We start from the raw sequence: 23,669 nt of genomic DNA, 5'->3' as shown, positions 1-23,669 counted from the left end.
ACCAGTAAAGCCCAGTGCAAGATCTGAGGACTGCATTTTTAGAAGCAGTACTTCTATATTCATAGTCTTCCCTGGACTTATTCAGCAATTTATCTGGACCTACCTTTTGGTTTTAAGTTCTATATTAACTGGTATCAATCTTTCTGTCTTTTCATTCATACGTCAAACATATATCGAGCATTTAACATTTTCAAATGTTTTTCTAAGAGATGGGGGAGATGTTGCACAAGACAGAAAAGGTCACTTCTCTCGTTTTATGTGCCAAATAATACGGTAATTTCAGGGAGCAAAAGTTTCTGGAATAAAGAAGGATATATGGAAAGAGCAGATTGGGTGAGTAAAGTACTTGGTTAACAAGGGAAGGTAAGGAAGTGACATCAGGATTGAGAAAAGATTGGTGACAGAACTAGCTACACAAAGAGGCAGGGGGAAACCTGAGAAGGCTAAGGCAGAAGAGAGCCTGGCAACTGAATGAAAAGAAAGAAAGCAAACGTTTTTGGAGTATAGTGAATATGCGAGCAGTAACCCAAGCAACATGTAAAATGATATCATGAGTGCCAGTAATGAGTTTGACAAATCATTGGACTTATGCAGGGAAATGGCATGAGCTATATATACGCTTTATAATGGTCTTTATATGAAGACTAGGTTTTAGAATGTAAGGGCAGAAGCAGGAACACCAATTAAGAAGTTGTAAAAATAGTCTTAAAACAAGGTAATGGTGTCTTGAATTAGAGGTATAAAGTGGAAAAAAAATGAGCAGATTCAAAATATTTATCAAAGGACTTGCTGATAACCTGAATGTTTTCAGTGAAGGGATGAAAGAAATCAAGAATAACTTTGGGGATTTTAACTGAGCAATTGGATATGTGATCTGCCATTTACTGATCTAAAGAAGACTAAAGAAGAGATGATTTGGAGATGGAGGGAGGAGTAAGGACTTTATTCCAGATATGTTCTGTTTCAGAAGACTAGTATATATCAATGTGGAGACATAAATTGTGTAGTTAAATAAAAAGTTTTGAGCTTAAGAGAACTTTAGAAGATTTACAGGAAATTTCATCTTGAGTACATGGGTTGTATTTTAAGCTGTGGCCTTGGATGGATCAGCAGTGGAGGGGGTGGAGAGATAAAGCAGAAATGCCCTGGGTTCAGCAATATTTAGCAGTTGGAAGATACTGAAATATCGACCAATATGCTATGAGAAAAGTCAAGAAAAAGAAGGAGATGACAACTGCATAAAACATTATTAAGAAGCTGAATAAGATGAAGACAGAGAAGTAGGGACAGAAATGATAGCAGATGGAAGGCTTTTTTATTCAAAATGTCACACTGAGTAAATGATGTACTTTTTACTCCTGATAATTAATATTACAGAGAGTAATTTAAAATGTTATAAGCCCTCAGTAAGTCAAAGATAAATTTAAACCATATGTTATCAAGTCAGAAATTCCAAAAAGAGTGGAAAAAAGACAGAGAAGGCATCCCAATCTTCAACTGCTGCAGAACTTTGAACAGTGGATGAATACTTTGGAACTGCCTGATAAACTGTTCAGAATCTCAGTGGGCATGTCAGAAGTAGAACGAGCCAATCAAAGATATGATTGGTGACACCAGCTGCAGCTTCGGGAGGACACGGGGAAATGGTGCTCATAGGAAGAGCTCAGTGTAAATGAAACCCTCATTTCTTTAACCAAAGGTTTTTCTGACATCACCTGAGAATGTTCTCAAATATTTACCTTGAGTTACCAACATTCTAATTACTTCTTCCAGATGGGAGGTGGAAATCAATGCCCTTGTAATATACAGTGAGTTCCTCACATACAAGTGAGTTCTGTTCCGAAAGTGTGTTGGTGTGAGGCCAAAAGCGTGAGTCCAGTTTTGTTCCTAGGTCCAACAAAGTTAGCCTAGGTACCCAGCTAAAACAATCAGCTCTATAGCACTGCACTGTAATAAGTGCACACACATGATATGTACATAAAAAACCAGAGAAAATAAACCATTTTTTTCTTATAGTATCGTACCTTGAAAAGTACAGAAGTAGGGTACCACAGCTGGCACAGAGGGACTGGCATGCATGTTCCCATCTTTGAAAGTTCACAACGGAAATGTTTGTACACAGGGAAGTTACTGTATGGGAAATTCCCTAAAATGACTTTGGCTAGGTGAATAGTTCATACTTTTCAATGGTGGAAAAATTAAGGACAGTGACAATAGACATGGAATCAAATCAGTAGAAATCTTTGAGGCCCTGAGCTATTCTTATAGGTAGTTTTAAACTTCAGGATTTACAGTATTTTATTATTTAATATCTTGCCTGGAAAATCCCATGGACGGAGGAGCCTGATAGGCTGCAGTCCATGGGGTCGCTAAGAGTCAGACACGACTGAGTGACTTCCCTTTCACTTTTCACTTCCATGCATTGGAGAAGGAAATGGCAACCCACTCCAGTGTTCTTGCCTGGAGAATCCCAGGGACGGGGGAGCCTGGTGGGCTGCCGTCTGTGGGGTCGCACAGAGTCGGACACGACTGAAGCGACTTAGCAGCAGCAACAGCATTATTTAATATGAATAAGAAGAAAAATCAACTATTCCCACAACAATATATTTAAATGTGTTAATGGATCAGTCTCTAATAGAGTCTTAAGATTTCTGATTCCAAGGTAATTATTTTTAAAATTTGCTTTTAAACCTAATTTTGGTATAGAATGTCAGACAGCGTTACCTACCAGAAGAGGAACACAGTAGGAATAAAGCTGCACCATTAGTGAAAGTGAATATACATACAATCTTGTTCTACCAACATTTTCCATTTCATGATAAATGGGATGGTAGTATCCACAGGAAACACTAAACTACTATTTTTCATATAAATGGAAACAGAAATAGTTTTCTATTTCTTATGAAATTGAGAGCAATGGAATATTAAAAGAATGCCTTTAGCCTTTTAAATTTTATTCAACTAAGTTACACTGAGAGGTTAATACATATGAACTAAGTTTGCTCTTTAATCTTTAAATGGTTATTTAATTGTGAATTACATATAGTGAATCTGGGTAAATGTTTAAAAAGACTTCATCTTTCCAGAATAAAGTTGCTTATATTAATGTATAAGCAAAGTAATGACCATACCACCATGACAAAGGCTATTCTGAATTAGGTGGTTTAATCTCATCACGATTTATAAAATTGCCAAATGGGGATAATCAGGCACCACCCAGAGATTTTCTCCAATAACTGAAAACAGAAGTTTCTCGTCTTGATAAGTGGACCCTAATGATCCAAGCTTAGGCATTTCCAGTATCTGTGACTGTTGAGATTTCTTTCATCTATTCTCAAATCTCACATATTCACTCTTCTGGACATGACCAAGAGTTTACAAGAGAACTAGTGACTGGAAACAGAGGGAAGTTCTCTAGGTCTGAACTGAGAAAAAGTAATGCTCAGTTGAATTTGTATACTTATTCTCCAAAGCCCTGAAAACAGCTCAATTTTAAATATCAAATAAATACCCTTACTTTATATTTCCCACACGCTGGAAGGTTGAAAATAGTGCTCTGTATCAGGAGTCTTATTTCCATGTCACCCTGTCAAATAGTTGTTGCCTTCAGCTATAAAAGTGCTGAGGTCTTGGGAGTGCCATGCCTGAGTTTTAATTGACTTCAAAGAACATCCACTCAATGAAATGAAACTCGGTGTTGGAAGGAGATGTCCCAAGGCAAATCAATAAGGTCATTTTAGGGGCTCTAAGTTTGAGAGGGAGTTCCCTCTAGTATATTCTCTCATATGCATCCAAATCTTTTTCCTTTTTTTTGTAAAAAGTCTAAGTCCATATTATCCCTTTTGTTTATGTGTAGCTATCATTCAGTTGGTTAATTTAAGGGCATTGTTGGTTCACTTTAAATGAGAACCACTGAAATCCACTTTTGATTTATGTAAGAATTTCTTTAAAATGATAGATCCCCAAAATGTTTATGTTGTGATAAGGGTAATGTTTATTCTCAGTAAGTCTGGAGTAAGTCATTATAAAATATATTGATTTGTTTTTCCCCTATAGTAGGATACAGTTTCCTCAGAAACACATCTCCTATTAATATAATATGTTCAATTTGCATCATGACAAGATCCCTTATGCTTCATTTCTGATGGATTTTTTAAAATATTCACATAGTTGTATATAAATCAGTGGATCAAACTATTTGGACATAAAAAGACTTGTAAATTCTTAAGTATAAGGTTATTTAGATATGAAATGATTTTGAGAAGACAAAATTTAGCAATTGTGAGAGACCCATTAAAAATACTAGTACTGATCACTCTCTAAATATGGCCTATGTTCATATGTTGGAGATTTTGATTAACATATATGCTTTCAGCAAGGGATCTTATATGGTCATCACATATATTCATAAGACATTTAAGGAAAGAAAACCTTTAAGTAATTCCCAAACATCCTTGCAGTCCCTCAAAGACAATTATTCACCTGAGATAGCATATTTCTTTAAAGGAACATTATAATGAAATGTTATTCACAATGAAAATAGTACTTTCTCCTTTAGACATAGTATTTTGCCTGCAAAGCATAGGTCTTAGTTATAAAATAATGACAAGCTTAGCAGTGAGGATACCAGAGTACAGTATCACTGAGCCTTCCCCTGCTTTGCAGTCATATTTGATTTCTTCAAACAAATGAACTATTGGCAAAAAAAAAAAGAAAGAAAAAACATTATATTTAACACATGTCAATTGATGTGGTCCCTAGTTACTTACAATGCTCATAGGATTTTGAATAATTTGACTGCTGGCTTTGTAAAAAACACCCTCATTGCCTATCAAGTGATATCAGAAACACTTTCAGCAATCACATCAAAGTTGATTTTATAAAGATAACAAACAATTTAGATAATTACTAGGTTTTAATACTATATTTAATGTTGTATTTAATACTGTATTGCATATCAAGAGGAAGTCATCCCTATCCCATCCAGAGATGTCCATCATTATCAAGGTAGGATTAGTCTATTTTTATAATGGAAGATCCTGTATTGCATATCAAGAGGAAGTCATCCCTATCCCATCCAGAGATGTCCATCATTACCAAGGTGGGATTAGTCTATTTTTATAATGGAAGTTATATTTTTTGTTCCATCCATTTGTTTCCCACACACTGACAGCCTTGCCAAGGCATGAAACTACACTCTGTCCATCGAGTCCCCCATTTCTCCATCCTTGTGACCTGATTCTTGCATGGATCTAGTGAGTCTAGATGGCAACTGTCTCCCTAATCTGGACAATATCTAGTCTGTGCACAGTGCATAGACAGGGTATTAGTTGTTTGGGTTGTCATAACAAACTGGACGGCTTAAGACAAGAAAAACTTAGTGCATTACAGTTTAGGAGCCTAGAAGTTTGAAATCAAGGTATTTGCAGAGGTCCCTCTGAAACTGTGGAAGGAATCTTTCTTTACTTCTTCCTAGCTTTTAATAGTGGCTGACAATCCTTGGTACTCTTTGGCTTATAATTATATCTGTCCTGTCTCTGCTTTTTTTTTTACCACATGGCCATCTTTCTGCCATCTTCCATCTGAGTGTGTCTGCTTAAATTTCCCTTTTTTAAAAGAACATTAGTCATGCTGGATGAGGGTTCACTCTAATTGCCTCACCTTGGATTGACTAATACAAAGAGTATATTTCCAAATAAGGTCACATTTTGAGTTACTGTGGGTTAGGACTTCAACATGTCTTCTTCAGTGGTGTACAATTCAACCCATAACAGAGAATATAGTTTGTTTATTTTTTAAAAGATTATTTTCAGAGGTGAGGAATATACTCCTAGACATAAAGAGCAGAAAGAAGAAATTCTGGTTTGCTTATACATTCTATTTGGTAAGGAAATTTTGGTGTCTTCAGCTGCACTATTTACATTCTTTTAAGTCTACACTATTTAATATATGGTTTGTCAAATAATAAGAATTCTAGTCATCATAAGACATATCACTGATTATTGAATTTCCATCATAATATATGTTATGAAATCAATGGAGTATCTGCTAGTTGCTAGATCCCTAGGGACATTTAAGTAGGACAGGCAGTCAAAACAGTGAGGCTTTAAGATTTCTTTCCCCACCACTTTCTTTATATATATATCTCTCAAACAGTCAGCCTTTAGAGTATGTTTCTTCCGTAGTCATATCACCTCTGCCTTCTATTCTTCCTTTTACCAAGTCTCAGAGCTTTGAATTGTGTTGATTTATTCCAGGAAACAAAAAATAGCATTTTACTTTCCCATAGCATCTGTCAAAGAATGGATGTGTTGTTTCTGCCTTCCATTGAGCCATCTCTGCTTCACTGAGAACGTATTTTGCTGTTACCAAACAGTACCTGAACAGAGTAATGTTTTCAGGTGCCATAAAAGTCATTTTACCTGAAAGTGTCATTGATTTACTTGTGGCAATATAGGATTCCTTGATTAAGAGTTTGACAAATCCCCACCGAAGCTGCATAATAAATCAATCTTTTACTGGAAAAGCCTGAGATGGAGGTAAGTGAAGATGCTATACATTAATACCTGGGGGAGAGTTACTAACCTCTGTTCTCTGGTGATCAATCACCTTGGCTGGGTTGGACTGACAATGTCTGGAGGTCATCTGGTTAATGAGACAGCACTGGGAAAGTCCTTTCCAGGATTACATTGTATCAGTCAATCATTAACACCCATATTAGACACCCAGATCCATTTGCTACATTTGAGAGAAAATCTTGTGAAATATATTCAGAGCAGACTAATGATTATAAATGGATTACATAAAAAACAGTTAAGAAAAATATGCCTTTGCTCTTAGAGTGCCTTCATTGGGAAGAATTATAACAAAGTTGGCTTGAGGTTTTGTTATTTCCCCCCAGTCTTTTTTGAATACCAATTTTATTGTGCCAAAGGATAGAAAAATAACAATTGAGAAATTACATTATTTTTATTTTAAATGGATCAGTAGTGGAGATATGAAGATTTGATTGAGACTGTGATACTGTTGACCAAATATCAACATATAGAACATGGATGTCTGGAAATTATCTCAGGAATATGTGTGCTTGAGAAACATGAAAACCAAATTTCAAATAAAGAAAACATTTATCTCGCATGGTTCTTTTCCTTCTTTCAAGAATATTACTTTTGGCTATTTACTGCAGGGATGAATTAAAATGCATACCTTTCTTTGTTTTCTGAGAAAATTGAAAGTAGAAAAGGAGTTGAGCCCAGTGCTCATTTAGATTTCATTTTTAATCTCTGATAAACAAGGCAAATTACTTTATTTCTCTCAGATAAATAGCAGACATCATTCATCTTTATATCCTCAGAAACTAGTAAGGAGACACTTGGAAACTGTTTTGTAAACAGTTTATTCCCTTGTTTTCTTTATAGCAATTTAAAATTATTCAAATCTCATATAAAATTGAGATTCACTACTTGTCTTTCTAAAGAAGAAAAAATCTTTAAATTTTACCCAAGATCATCTCTCTTTCTGTGATACTGAAGTATAAATACATATCTTATATAAACACACATTTATAATTTAGTATCTGATATAAGTGCACATTTACATAAAACTGACTTAGGCTGATAAAATACTGAAGATTTCTATAGTTATTAATATTAGAATTTTGTCATAAATGTCTGAAAATTTCATTTTTTTCTCCTTCTCAAAGTATGTGGATAACATATTTTTAAATCTGGTTCTGTATTATACTTATCTGTTTATAAGTCTATCCCCTGACATAATTTAAATTTCTGGAGATTGTTGACACTATCATGTTCATTTAAACACAAGTGATTTGGAAATAGTCATAATTCATAACTGATCATGGTTTTGGAAATCCAGTTGATTTATAAAATATTACTTCATTCATAGTTTTAGCAACTTTTACTGCACTTAAAATACTTGTACACAGGCTTCTGTTTTAGCTATAATTAATTATAAGTAAACCATTTACTTGTAATTAATGCCATGGATGAATTTTAAGTTTCATAACTGAGGTGTTCTTAAGAGAAGCCTTCTGAAAATATTTTCCACTTACAGATACAGACTAAATTGTTTTTTATTTACTTTGTGTGTGCTTTCTGAATTTCTGTATATACTACTTAACCTAAAACTAACCTAGTAACTAAAACTAACCTAGTAACCCTATATGTCACATGATCCCTGTGGCAGCATCTGTTTGTCCAAAGATAGCTTCACTGTTATCAGCAATCACACAGGGTCTTCTGCTGTGTGACTTTCCCACCCCCATCACATGGTAAGGCTTCCTTGGTGGCTCCGCTGGAAAAGAATCTGCCTGCCAACACAGGAGATGCAAGAGACATGGGTTCAATCCTTGGGTTGGGAGGATCCCCTGGAGAATGAAATGGCAACTCGCTCAAGTATTCCTGCCTGGAAAATCCCACAGAGGACAGAGGAGCCTGGCAGGCTACTGCCCATGGGGTCACAAAGAGTCGGACACGACTGAGTGTGCTTGCACACGTCAAGTGGTAAACTCAGTCACCTTTCCCTTGCACCTGGTGTGGCCTTCTTATCTCCATTACATCCATAGAAGATGGTACACAATATGCTGCATGTTTTCTAAGGCTCCGTCAAAGGAAGTCTTGCAGCTCCTGCCTCAGTCTTTTGGAATCCTCACTTCTTCCTCTTGGAATGTTTCCTCTCAGAACTCCCCCAGCTGCTTTGAGAAATGTCAGTCCCATGAAGGGAGCAGGAGTTATTACAGTCAACAGTCTTAACTGAGCTCACACCCATGTTCTCCCAGCACAGGAGTCAGATATGTCACTGAAAAAGCTTCCAGATGACACTGGTTCCAACTCACCCGAGACACCAAATGCGCCCAGATGTTTCAGTTTGCAGCCAAGGTTCCAAACATTGTGCAGCAGAGATAAGCCAACCACCGAGCCTTTCCTGAACTCCTGGCTCACAGAATCTATATTAGTGTGATACTGCTAAAATTGGGTGAGTTATTGGAACACTTTCTCAATAAATAACCAATATTCTTAAATATCTACTTCTGTAAAATATTAAATATAATGCAATGGACTATTTCTATATCCACATATGAGATTTCTTAATATTTTTAAAATAAAATAATATCAGAGATCATATGTAAAATAATAACAATATGGGAAATATAGGGCTATCTCATTATGACCATATTAAACAAGATAAATCAATTAGACAAACTAATTCCCTGATCCTGTACAATGTTACGAACTTCCATCCATAGTACTTTGGGCACTCTCTCAGATCTAATCCCTTGAATCTATTTGTCACTTCCACTGTATAATCATAAGGGATTTGATTTAGGTCATACCTGAATGGTCTAGTGGTTCATTTAAGTCTGAATTTTGCAACAAGGAGTTCATGATCTGAGCCACAGTCAGCTCCCGGTCTTGTTTCTACTGGTTGTATAGAGCTTCTCCATCTTCAACTGCAGAGAATATAATCAGTCTGATTTTGGTGTTGACTATCTGGTGATGCCCATGTGTAGAGTTGTCTCCTGTGTTGTTGGAAGAGGGTGTTTGCTATGACTCGGTGTGCTCTCTTGGCAAAACTCTGTTAGCCTTTGCCCTGCTTCACTTTGCACTCCAAGGCCAAATTTGCCTGTTACTCCAGGTATCTCTTGACTTCCTCCTTTTGCATTCCAGTCCCTATAGTGAAAAGGACATCTTTTTTCTTTCTTTCTTTCTTTTTTTTTTTTTATGTTAGTTTTAGAAGATCTTGTCAGTCTTCATAAAACTGATCAACTTATCTCTGGCATTAGTGATTGGGCATGTGAAAGTGAAAGTGAAGTTGCTCAGTCGTGTCCAACTCTTTGCGACCCCATGGACTGTAGCCCACCAGGCTCCTCCATCCATGGAATTTCCTAGGCAAGGGTACTGGAGTGGGTTGCCATTTCCTTCTCCAGGGATCTTCCCAACCCGGGGATCGAACCTGGGTCTCCCGCATTGCGGGCAGACACTTTACCGTCTGAGCCAGCAGGGAATCCCCGGTTGGGGCATAGACTTATATTACTGTGACATTAAATGGCTTGGCTTGGAAACAAACTGAGATCATTCTGTCATTTTTGAGACTGTATCCAAGTACTGAATTTCAGACTCTTTTGTGAACTGTGAGGGCTACTCCATTTCTTCTAAGGGATTCTTTCCCACAGTAGTGGATGTAATGGTAATCTGAATTAAATTTGCCCATTCAGGTCCATTTTAGTTCACCAATTCCTAAAATGTTGATGTTCACTCTTGCCATCTCCTATTTGACCACTTCCAATTCACCTTGATTCATGGACCTAATATTCCAGGTTCCTATGCAACATTGTTCTTGATAGCATCGGACTTTGCTTTCACCACCAAACACATCCACAACTGGGCATCATTTCCATTTTGGCTCAGCCTCTTCATTCCTTCTGGAGCTATTTCTCTGCTCTTCTCCAGTAGCATATTAGGCATCTACCAACTTGGGAAATTCATCTTTCAGTGTCATATCTTTTTGCCTTTTCATATGTTCATGGGGTTCTCAAGGCAAGAATGATGACGTGGTTTGCCATTCCCTTCTCCAGTGGACCACATTTTTTCAGAACTCTCCACCATGAGCTGTCTGTCTTGTGTGGCCCTACATGGCACGGTTCATAGTTTCACTGAGTAGAAAGGAGAGATAAGAAAGCCTTCCTTAGTAAATAATGCAAAAGAATAGAGGAAAACAATAGAATGGGAAAGACTAGAGATCTTTTCAAGAAACTTAGAGATACTAAGGGAATATTTCATGCAAAGATGGGCACAATAAAGAACAGAAATGGTATGGACCTAACAAAGACAGAAGATATTAAGAAGATGTGACAAGAATACACAGAAGAATACATGGAAGAACTATACAAGAAAGATCGTAATGACCCAGATAACCATGATGGTGTGACCACTCAGCTAGAGCCAGGCAGCTTGGAGTGTGAAATCAAGTGGGCTGAAGCATCACTATGAACAAAGCTAGTGGAAGTGATGGAATTCCAGCTGAGCTATTTCAGATCCTAAAAGATGATGCTCTGGAAGTGTTGTGCTCAATATGCCAGCAAATGTAGAAAACTCAGCAGTGGCCACAGGACTGGAAAAGTTCAGTTTTCATTCCAATCCCAAAGAAGGGCAATGCCAAAGAATGTTCAAACTACCACACAGTTGCACTCATTTCACACACTAGCAATGTCATACTGCTGCTGCTGCTGCTGCTGCTAAGTCACTTCAGTCGTGTCCGACTCTGTGCGACCCCATAGACGGCAGCCCACTAGGCTCCCCCTCCCTGGGATTCTCCAGGCAAGAACACTGGAGTGGGTTGCCATTTCCTTCTCCAATGTGTGAAAGTGAAGTTGCTCAGTCATGCCTGACTCTTAGCGACCTCATGGACTGCAGCCCACCAGGCTCCTCCATCCATGGGATTTTCCAGGCAAGAGTACTGGAGTGGGGTGCCATTGCCTTCTCCAAATGTTATGCTAGTAATGCTCAAAGTTCTCCAGGCAAGTAATGTGATACTAGTAATATTCAAAATTCTCCAAGCAAGGCTTCAACAGTATGTGAACCATGAATTTCCAGATGTTCAAGCTGGATTTAGAAAAGGCAGAGGAATCAGAGATCAAATAACCAACATCTACTGGATCATAGAAAAAGCAAGAGAATTCCAGAAAAACATCTATGCCAAAGCCTTTGACTGTGTGGATTACAATAAACTGTGGAACATTCTGAAAGGGATGGGAATACCAGACCACCTTACCTGCCTCCTGAGAAACCTGTGTGCAGGTCAAGAAGCAACAGTTAGAACCAGACATGGAACAATGAACTGGGCCAAATGTGGCAACGGAGTATGTCAAGGCTGTATATTGTCACCCTACTTATTTAACTGATATGCAGAGTACATTATGCAAAATATTGGACCATAATGAAGATTGAGCACTGAAGAATTGATGCTTTGGAACTGTGGTGTTGGAGAAGACTCTTGAGAGTCCCGTGGATTGCAAGGAAATCAAACTGGTCAAAGGAAATCAATCCTGAATGTTCTTGGGAAGGACTGATGCTGAAACTCTAATACTTTGGCCACCTGATGTTTGGCTGACTCATTTGAAAAGACCCTGATTCTGGGAAAGACTAAAGGCAGGAGGAGAAGGGGATGATAGCGGATGAGATAACGGTTAGATGGCATCACTGACTCAATGCACATGAGTTTGAGCAAACTCCAGGAGACTGTGACAGACGGGGATTCCGCCTGCCGTGCTTCAGTCCATGGGCTCGCAGAGTCAGACACGCCTGAGCGACTGAACAACAACAGCATCCCTCATCCGGATTTTTATGAAAAATAATACTAAATATATAATCTGAAATCAAGATATTTAAAACCTTAAAGCATCATAGTTAAAATAATGAGTAGTGTATTATTATTATAAAATAACAGCATTATATTTATTAAAGCTTGCTTCTTTTGATTTTATGTATTTGTTATCTAGTTTGTTTATTTAATTATATAAATACTGGTGTATTTAATGCACTATTGAGGTTTTCTCAAGAAATAAAAGCTGTTCTCCCAATCATATTTCAGTTGTTTCCTTTAATTTAGTGAGGTCCAGAGTAAATTATAGATTAATTGTGCTAAGTTTGATCACATAACTGTTTTCATTCCAAATACACATAAATCTTGGCAGAGCTATAATAAGAGGAAACATTTATATAATGTAGATTATTGGCCAGGCATCTTTCCAAGTATTTAGAGATCTTTACTATATCTTCATAATAATAGGGATGCCATAATATGTTACGCTTTTTATCCTTTTTTTTTTAAGAAGAGGAAAGTGAGGCATAATTTACCTCAGTTCACTCAACTAGGAAGTGTTGGAGCTGGGATTTAAATCTGAGCCATCTGACTCCAGAGATTGAGCTCTGAAGCCCCACACTTTATTGTCTCTGCAGAGGTAGAAGAGCAAAGCAAGAAAAGAGTTGGTTAGAATTTAATGAACGCCCCAGTTAAAATGCAGTTAGCACATTTTCTTGTTAGAACATTCTCTTGCAATCATTTTAGCTTTGATGCCATGCTATAACTTAAAAATTCAACAATTGAATTGACTTAAGGTAAAAAGGAATTGAAGTCACTGGGCACCTTGTTTATATAAAAGAAAACTGAAATTCTCTTTTGTTTTTATGAGTTTATACAAATCATACTTAATATAGTGAAGAATAGAATTAATGTTGCATTGCAAGGGACAGAGAAGACCGGGAGACAGGAGGCATCTGGCTTAGCATCCAAAGGAGAGGCAGCTGCGCGTTGAAACGTGGGCATGTAGCACCATGACCTGCCCGATACGCAGCAATCCAACGCCTGACAGCGTGCACACCTGAACGTCTTTCTAACTGGTCCACTCCACATCCACTTCACCTTGTACACACAGCTTCGATAATTACTGCTTTGTCAACATGAAAATCTTCATGAAAAGGCTTAACGTAATTGCAATCTGTTAATAGGACTCCTCTTTATCTTTTCATTGCCTGTGCCAATGGCATTTCTTTATAGTTAATTTCATATCTTTAATGGGCAGTATAAAATGCTATATCCAGAAAATGACCACTTTTACTATTCACTTTTTTTTTTTAAAAATTGAATTTGTAGCTAATTCCCGCAACTTCTGAAGAAAGGAAATGACTAATGCTATTAAATCAAAGCCCTATCTTTAAATCTAATTATGTGAGGCCAAGGTATGAATATCATTATTAATATCATTCTAGTAATCGGGTTGAATATTTTTAAAAATTTATTTGATGATTACAGATTTCTTTCTCTATGTCTCTCAAGTCCTCCCACAAATACCCAGTTTCTTCTAACCTTCTCCCATACCTCCAGCTCCTAATTCCTTATAAATCTCTCTTTGAAGGAAAGAAAAATCAGTAAGACTTGATTAGATCATTTGAACAATGCTTTGGTTTCCAGCATTCAGAACTAACTCCTATATTTATTGACCACATCAAGCCTCCAGAAATGGCCAGCATGCCCAGCAGTGCAGTATTTGATACAAGCTTACTGAAGTGGATATTTCCCCCTCACACTCCTCTTTCTTTCCTTTGTTGCTAAGAGTGATGTAAGGCATAAATCAGTTAACTTCAATTCCCTACAACTCTACCAGATCCTAGCAACTGTTCTTGGAATATCAATTGCACAAACTTCAAGCAATTATAAGAAACTTAAAGATCTTTCTTTTCTTCTTAACTTTTCTGGTGTTCCTTTTGATATTATTCAAGTAGTTTTTGCTAAAACAGAGAAGGTACTTGATAGGTGTCTGAGGAAGACAAGGAATTCTACATTGTGGACAAAACTGGAGAGACTTATATTTGTTAGCAGAGATGCTGCGGGTTGGAATTATGATAACCAAGTTTATCTAAGGCTTGGACATGAGAACTTTACCTGCAAATGCACTTCAGACAATGAGATTTATGGTGAGTTGGAATGGGGCAGAAAGAGAAGCATTTAGAGGAAACAGGGAATGTCTGGAATTATCACTCTACTTTTTTGTAGTTGAAGATGGGAAAATTAACAAATTAGATTCACAGTACAGAATTACATATTATCCTCAATTATTTATTACCAATCGATAGTCTATTCTTTATAGGAAAAATGACTCAGTGTTTATTTGCTAAAAAGATGAAAGGAATAGGTGATTATATCTTATTGGTAAAATTCTAAAATAAACTTTTATACAGTGATTTGCTCATTTATTTTTAGCTTATTCTGGAAAGAATTTGAAAATATTGATGCTCAAAAATGTATATAATTGTAAGGCAAAAACAAATAATTGAAGAATAATATATATTATAATAATAAAGACAAGATAAACAGTCTGAAATTAGTATCATTAAGACATCTCATATGCTACCAAATGACAAAACAATTTGGTTTTAAATTTACAAAATTTCAAAGCAACAAGCACAGTTGACGTAACATTCTTAGTTTTTTAGATAAATATCTTTTTTTTCTTTTTGGCTGATTAGATATGATCCCAATTTTCTGCATGAAGTGAAAGCACACGGAGGACATATATGATACTATGAATAATATCCCCCAAATAGACACAATATCAAAGTTCAAGGTACACTTAAGTAAATAGATGTAGAAAATCTTTCTGTATTATTCCTGCAATGGATTTTTAAATCTGTGCTCTCTAACAGCTCTAAGCCAACTGCAGGAGTTTTGTTTAGCAAAGTGATTATCCCTACTTCTTCATACTGATACAGAAATTTATATTGTTGGAAACCAAAAAGTGCTTTTTTGTTTCAGTGCTGGCCTTGTGTTGGGAGATGAATATAAAATGAAGCAATTCAGACATGACCTCTACTTGGGCTCTACTTCTGTTTATCCGTTTTCTGTCTCACTTACCTTTCTTGACCTGTGCTATTTGACCTAACGTCACTTTTGTTATATTTAGTGATACAAATTTCTAGTCTAGGTCCCTGTCTCAAATATATTTCTGATCTTTTTTTGGTCCCAGACTCACAGCTTGTGTCTGCCATTCTTTCATCTGTGCAAAATCTTGGCACTTCTTAACCTCTTTGACATTTGATGGCTGCTAAAGTTTGGAGGCAGAAACAAAGGAAAAGAGAAGGAGGAAAAGGACACAAAGGGAAGTCTACGGTAAAGTGGGTACAGGAGGGAAGTAGAAGAACACAACTGTCATATAATTTGTTCACACAATGCTAGCTAGCCTAGGAGACAAAAGGAAGGAAGTTAGATTGTCAGGTCAATTTCATATCAGTGTCCTTGAAAGTTGAAGTAATCCTACTCATATTTTAAAAATTGATCAGAAATGCATGTAATTTTTCATTAAACTCATATACTTTCTTAATAAAATTACTGAAATTCTATATGTTGTTCCAGCCAAATAATCATATATAATAATAATCAAGTACTATTCATAAGAATTTGCTTTCATAAGAAAGGACAAAACTAAAACAAAATGAATAGAACACTACCACCCTAACAAAAAGTTTACTGAGAAGAAGATATTTAAAACATATAATAATCTCAAATACTCTAAATGATAGAACAAATTCATTTGGTTGTCATGAAGAGACCAGAAAACCTTCTCTATTATGCTAACCTAATTGGATTGGATTATTTCCTTTGAATTTGCATCTTTGACTCTTCCCTTTCATTAACTTCCCAAAGGAAAATCATCAGGAAATCTCCTCCAGAATGTATCCTGACTCTGACTTCTTCTTCCCATCTCCTCCTCCATATCTTTAGTCCAGACTATTACTTTCTCTTGTCTGAAATACTACAATAATCTCTGCTAAGGTCCCTGTCTCTTCTTGATTCCAAAAACTCTATTCACCACACAACAGTCAGGAACACTATTTTAGTGTAATCATGCCAATGAGATATCACCTCATATTGGCCAGAATGGGTATCATCAAAAAGATCACAAAAAACAAATGTTGGTGATGATGTGGAAAAAAGAGAACCCTTGTTCTCTGTTGGTGAGAATGTAAATTGGTGCAGCCACTGTGGAAAACAGTATGGAGGTTTCTCAAATAACTAAAAAGAGAATTACCATAAGATTTGGCAATTCCACTCCTGGGTATATATCTGAAAAATATTATAACACTAATTCAAAAAATACATGTACATCAATGTTCATAGCAGCACTGTTTACAATAGCCAAAAATATGAAAACAACTAAAGTGTCCATCAACTGATGAATGGATAGAGAAGCCATGGAATGAATTGCTTCCATTTACAGCAACGTGAATTGACTCGAAGGGTATTATGCTAAGTGAAATAAATATGACAGAGAAAGACAAATACTTCATGATTTCACTTATATTCTGAATTAAAATATACAAGAAACTAGTGAATAACACAAAAGAGAAGCAGATATAGAGAACAAACTAGTGGTTATCAGTGGGGAAAAGCAATGTAAGGGTAGGGGGAAAAGTTAATATGGGATTATATAGAATCATCTATGAAATTTTAGAAAAATTTAAAGCACTAGATTATTTAAAGGAATCTTCCCTTCAAAAGAAAAATGTGAAGAAAAATGAACTAAAAAGGAACATCATATTTCACATCTATGCAGAGTAAAACAGACATGAAACTATAGAAATGTAAAATTTATGCAAAATAAAAATCTATGCATTCATTTTTAAGCTAAAAACCAAATAAAACATTGTGTTATCATGCCAAACTTCTATCCCATGAACTCAATATCCCATCAGGCCATCCAAGGTCTGCACCCTTGTTCCTGTCCCTCCAAAGTCACTTTTTACATCTCTCCCCATTGTTCACACTACTCCAACCATACTGCCTTTCTTGGTGTAGAACAGTTTCAGCTGTTTTTACTTTGCCTCCCCAAGAAAGCCACAGGACCACAGAAGTTTCTCCAAAATGTCTTAAAGCATATGCTTAAATGTTACCTTATCAGGAAAGACTTTGCTGTCTCTTTTAATCCTCTTAGAAGGGAGGCCTTCCGTCTTACCCTTTTCTTTTTCTTTCAGTTCTTTCAATACTTTTAAATGTGAACTACAATATCAAACACATTAAAGAACATAAAATATGTATATGTGTAGAGTTTAAAGAAGCAAATGAAATGAATGTGCCTGCTACGCAGTAGAAGGAACATGATTTTATCAACCCCTGTGAAGCATCTATGTACCCTTCAAGACTGCACATAATCTGAACCACATCCTTGTCCCTGTCACCTCCAACAGAAGAACCTACTATGATTTTAGTCTCATGCCTTTTTCAATAGGCTTGCCCCATATGTATGTACAACTGAAAGGTATATCACTTAGCCTATTTCCTATGAAAGGAACCATACTTTCAGGTAATCTATGGTTTTTGCCTCAACAAAGGGCTTTTCTGATTCACCCATATTGATTCAGATAGATAGGATAGATTAAATTCTACTACTTAATCTATCACATGAATATCAATAATTCTGAAAGGCCTGAGATTTAATCCTACTCGAGGGCTAACCAGTTAACTTGTCACAGTTTTGTGACTTGCTAGAAGACACAAAACCTCTTGGGACAGTGACAAAAAACTATTTCTCACACATAACAAGCAATAGGAACAATGGAATCTTTGCTCAATACCCTAAACCCCAGTTTCCACAAGGCAACAAGACGAGAGCCAGGTGATGCTTGCATGCACAGTGGACTGTGTCACAGGAAAGAACACTGAGATTATGAATACAAATCTTTTGTAATGAGTATTTAGCATTTTTGCCCTTAGCTGTCCAGGAAAGAAAGAAAGAAAAGATAGCGTCAAGATAGAGTCGTGTCCGACTCCTGCGATTCCATGAACTGTAGCCTGCCAGGCTCCTCTGTCCATGGGATTCTCTAGGGATTCTCTAGGCAAGAATACTGGAGTGGGTTGCCATTTCCTTCTCCAGGGGTACTTCCCAGCCCATGAATGGAACCCAGGTCTCCTGCATTGCAGGCAGATGCTTTCCTGACTGAGCTATGCAGGAATCAGAGCTATCCAGGGAGATACCTTTCGGGACAATAAGCATGCCTGCTTTTTGCTCAGGAGGACGCGCTCCTCTTTCTGTCTTTCATGGTTGTAGGCAAATATGCCCTTTGCTCCAGAGGGAAATGCTACATATTTCACGGTTTCTGAAAACCTTGAAAAAATAGTCCAGAACAAGATGTGCAGAAACATAAAAGACCTATGAAAAACTGTCCCTTGGGAGCTGGTATAGTACAAATAATTTATTCTATACTTGTTAGATGATTGAATAGTTTCCAGATTTTTGTACTATTAAAAATATTGCTGAAAACCTTCTTTTATATGTGGTTTGATGAACACATGCAAGAGTTTTTTTAAGGGAATGTACCTAAAAGGGAGTTGCTGGGCTGTGTTTTCACCAAGAGCATATACTCATTTTCATTCCATTTCATCCTCCATAGTCCTTCATATTGTCAAACCTCTTATTTTAGCAATTTCATGGGATAAAGTCATATCTTCATTTAGTTTCAATTTTTATCTAATACCAATTAAATTGATCATCCTTTTTGATGTTATTGCGTCTCAGAAAATCCTGTTCACAGTTTGACCCATTTTTATACTTAGATATCTTTTTCTTGTTAATAAATATTCTTTATGTGTCAGGGATACTATTTGGTTAATTTTATTTGGGGATATCTTCCAGTTTGGGGGTTCTGTTTTCTCTAACTGTATGATATCTTTTAAAGAACACACTCTTATTGGATTTATTTTTAATATAATTAAAATTGTTACAGTGTCACTGATAATGTGTTGTTTTGCAATATTTTTAATAAATCTATTTCTAATGAGGTTATAAAAACTTTTCATTGATGATTTTGTTGTTTTGGTTTTGTTCCCCTTCTACTTAGGATAAACTAGCTTCTGGAATCTGAGAATGCTTGTCTTCTATTCTAGTACAAATCTGAGTCATTATTATTTTGATTATTTCTTCTCTCTCATTTTTCCTATTCCTTTCTTTAGATGTTCAATAACTATTAACTGAATAAGTTTTATATGCCAAACTCAGTTTAAACATGTCAGTTCATCTCTTTTCTTCAGAGTTTTTAAACCTTTTTTTTTTTTTTTTTTGCATATTTGTTTCTTTATTTGAATTGCATTCAAGTTAATTTATTCAGATCTACCAATTCATCTGTGTTGAATATGATTCCTCTCCTATCTGCTAAGTACTCAATGGGCTTTTTTATGTTTTGAAAATTCAATGTAATTTTTTTCATTTGACATAATTTTTGTTTTTATTTATACAAACATTTAAAAATAGAATTTTTCTGTCTGAATCTTAAAATTCCAGTGCACTCATTTCTACTGTTCAGTGAACTTCACTATATCATTTACTTTTACTGATTCTTACTTTTCTAGTTTATTTATGTGTCTTACAATTTCAGTGTGAGCTTTTTTGTTTTGCACTTTATCTGTAGAACCTATTCATCATCTGGCTACAAAGTGTCTTTTCCTAGGATTTCTATGCTTATGTAGGAAACTTGGGAGTTAAACAAAAAAAAAAAAGTAGGAAAAAACTTAAACTTTGGCATATGGAAGGAGGAGAGAGTTAGATCTACATAATTTGAATTCTAGCCCATATAAGTACAGAAATACCAGGATGAAATGTTGTTTTCATTTTGTTTTGTTTTGTCTTAGTTTGCCTTGTCTTTTTCCTCACATTGTACCTAGAGCTGTAAACACAGTAATATTCTTTAGTCTTATTTGTCTACAGGCTTTTAAAAAAAGTTTTCCTATTAGATAAGAAAAGTTATCTTCAGCAATGTTTATTTTTTTTTATTTTTTTTTAGCAATGTTTATTTTATATAGGTGTTTTGACTTTGTTAAATTAATATTTGTTAAGTGAAGTACAAGGGCTCCCCAGGTAGCTCAGTGGTAAAAGAATCTGCCTGCCAATGTAGGAGATGCAAGAGACATGGGTTCCATCCTTGGGTTGGGAAGATCGCCTGGAGAAGGAAATGGCAATCCACTCCTGTCTTCTTCCCTGGAGAACGTCGTGGACAGAGGAGCCTGGTGGGCGACAGTCCATAATTGCACAGCATCAGACACGACTGAGAGACTGAACAAGGAGAAGCACAGGATGCCCCATGATGAGTCAGGGCTCAACAGACCATAAGAAAAATTGAAATTGAAAAATGTATTACTGATAGGTTCTAGAGAAGTACATAACAAGACCCAAGCTGCCATACAGAGAGGTTAAAGCAGGGTATAGAGAAAGGAGAAAGAAGCCGGGGCACATGACTTTGTTAGGCTTAGCAGGTGGAGATGTTTGAGGTTCCTGGGCAAAGGTCAGACACAGCCTGGGGTGTGTTGCATCCTTCACTGTTTTTTTGGGTTGTGACATCACAAGAACAATTTTGTAGGTCTAGATTAGTCACACCATGCCATGTGGAACCCCGTATTTCTGCACAGACCACACAGACACATACAAAACCAATCTGACTGTATCATCTCTGTGTCATTTAACTGACTCTTCATTTTGCTTTGCATTTGTGTGAGCACTTCTAAGGACTGAGTTTTTTACCCTCAGCTCTTTATACTTCAACAGAAACCAGTCATTCTACTAAAAATTTTTTTGACAATCAACTATAATTTTTTACTCCAACTCTGGTCCCTCTTCTCTCTCCATTGACCTACTGCCCGTAGGACACTTCAGCTTATATGGTTCACTCTAGAAACTTAATGGTTGCTACACTTTTACAAAAGTTATTATCTTCCCAGAAAAATAAATCACTTCTTTGCATGTCTCTCGAAATCCTATAAATAATGTCATTATTCTTCAAATGATCTAGGCTCCACACCAAGGGTCAACTTGTACTTTCTCTTTATACACCGTCATTTCCTTTGGTATCATTTCCTATTATGTTTGGCATTCATCATCTCTCTTCTATATTGTCAATATTATAATAGCCTCCAAAGGGTCTCCCTGCTCTAGAAGTCCCTTCCTTCTTCAATTTGTCCTACCTAGGACCAAGTGAACCAAGAGCTTTATAGTGAAAAAAAGGGAAGGCTTCAGAGATGCTCTGATCAGAAGCTTCAGCATGGGGAAGCTGGAGAGAACTGATTAGAAGCAGGCCATGACCTTTCTGACCCAGATATCGAACCCGAGTCTCTTGGCAGGTGGGTTCTTTATCACTAGCACCACCTGGAAAGCCACTGCATCTTACAAGGGAAATCATTTGACTTTCTCTGATTGACCCTGAGTTGGAAACACGGCAAAACATAGGGAAGCTGGCAGTCATTGATCAAGTCTTCATGGTTCTGAGCCAGTCACTACAGAATATGTTGATTGGCCTCATGGGCTGGTTGCTGAAGAATTTGTGGGTCAGAGTATGTGCACCTATGGTCTTATCATATGGTCTGTCCAGTTTAATTTAATCTCTTGATACAGATGCTTTATGAATAAAATCAGAAAATGTATTTATTTAAAGCTCTTGGGCAATGCCTGGCAAACTACGTGTGTGCATGCTAAGTCATTTCAATTGTGTTAACTCTTTGTGACCTATGACCCTATGGACTGTAGCCCGATAGGATCCTTTGTCCATGGGATTCTCCAGGCAAGAATACTGGAATGGATTGCCATGCCCTCCTCCAGGGAATCTTCTTGACCCAGGGATCGAACCCACACCTCATTATGTTTCCTATATTGGCAGGCAGGTTCTTTACCCTAGTGCTGCCTGGGAAGCCCCTGGCAGAGTAAGGCACTCTGTATAAAGCATTGCTAATATTAACAATAATGGTAATTATTATGATTGCGTTTACATTCTAAACATTTTAGAAAACTAAGAAACCTAGGAACAGCAAGACAGTAACGTTTGTTACCTTCATCTTAACTATGTGTGTGTGCTCATTTGCTTCCTCCATGGCTGATTCTTTGCGACTCTATGGACTGTAGCCTCCAGGCTCCTCTGTCCATCGGATTTTCTGGGGAAGAATGCTGGAGTAGGTTGCCAAGATCCAGGAGATCTTCCTGACCCAGACATTGAACCCATGTCTCCTGTGACTCCTCCACTACAGGTGAATTCTTTACCACTGAGCCACCAGGGAAGCCCATCTTGACTAGAGAGCATGTCAAATAAGACTTATATTGGCTCATAGGAAACTGTCATTTTTATAGGTCAAAACTGTTTAAATATCTCCAATTTTTAAAGGCTCCATTACCAAAATTATTCTGGTAATTATTTAAAAATTTGCTGTATATTAAAAATTACATAATGGCCCATATACTTACCTTAAAATCTTTATCAATAATATCCTTCCTTTTCTATTGCCTCAAGTCACTTATTTCATTCAGATGATGTCAGTTTTTCAGAGGAAAAACATGTGTAACTATATAGACAGAGTGATAATTACATAGAATGATTGGCACAAAACAATTGTTTCAAAAGGGAATAAATCAGTAAGTATAAAAAAAATCAGGTTATTCACACTACTTTAATATTCCTAAAATGTATAGCATCTCTGAAGGAATAAAATGTTTGAAACTCAATCACTTCCCTGCTGTGGTATTTTGCAAAGTATATTTACAGAGAAGTACTGCATAAAGGAATGAAGTATTTGTGACTTCGAGAATGTGAGTTGATTTGCTTTCTGCCAAGCTCAAGAGCCACTTGGAGAACTCTCCCCTCCAAGTCTAGGTTGCTTGCTTTCTGTCTTATCCCTGTGTGAGGTAAGCCCAGTTACTGCCTACCCTATAATTTGCATATGATCACTCATATTATTTAATGATGATGCTTTTAAGTCTATTTTTATGTAAATGAATAACATGGCAAAAATAACTCTACAATAAGCCTAATGGCATTGTTCAGGTTGTATATCGAATTGCTCTCTTTATTATCCACTTGACTTTCACACATTTAGGCATACTAAGTGGGGTGGAAGCCAACACATTTTATCTTAAACAACTGTTTAAATTTCAGTTTACAGGTGATACAGCACCATTAACCAGTTATTGTTTTTATCCTACTGTCCAGGTGAGCGAAACAAGAAAATTTGCTCCAAAATAAGCCTTAGAGGTTGACTGTAGGTAGCTCTTCCTAGACATCATCATTTACTGTATTAATGATGAAAATTCACAGAGGTATCAAATCAATTCAACTTTTTTATACATA

The sequence above is a fragment of the Dama dama genome, chromosome 17 (assembly GCF_033118175.1).
Source record: "Dama dama isolate Ldn47 chromosome 17, ASM3311817v1, whole genome shotgun sequence".
NCBI lineage: Eukaryota > Metazoa > Chordata > Mammalia > Artiodactyla > Cervidae > Dama > Dama dama.
The sequence above is the reverse complement of the archived record's forward strand: the minus strand, read 5'-3'. Positions refer to the sequence as shown.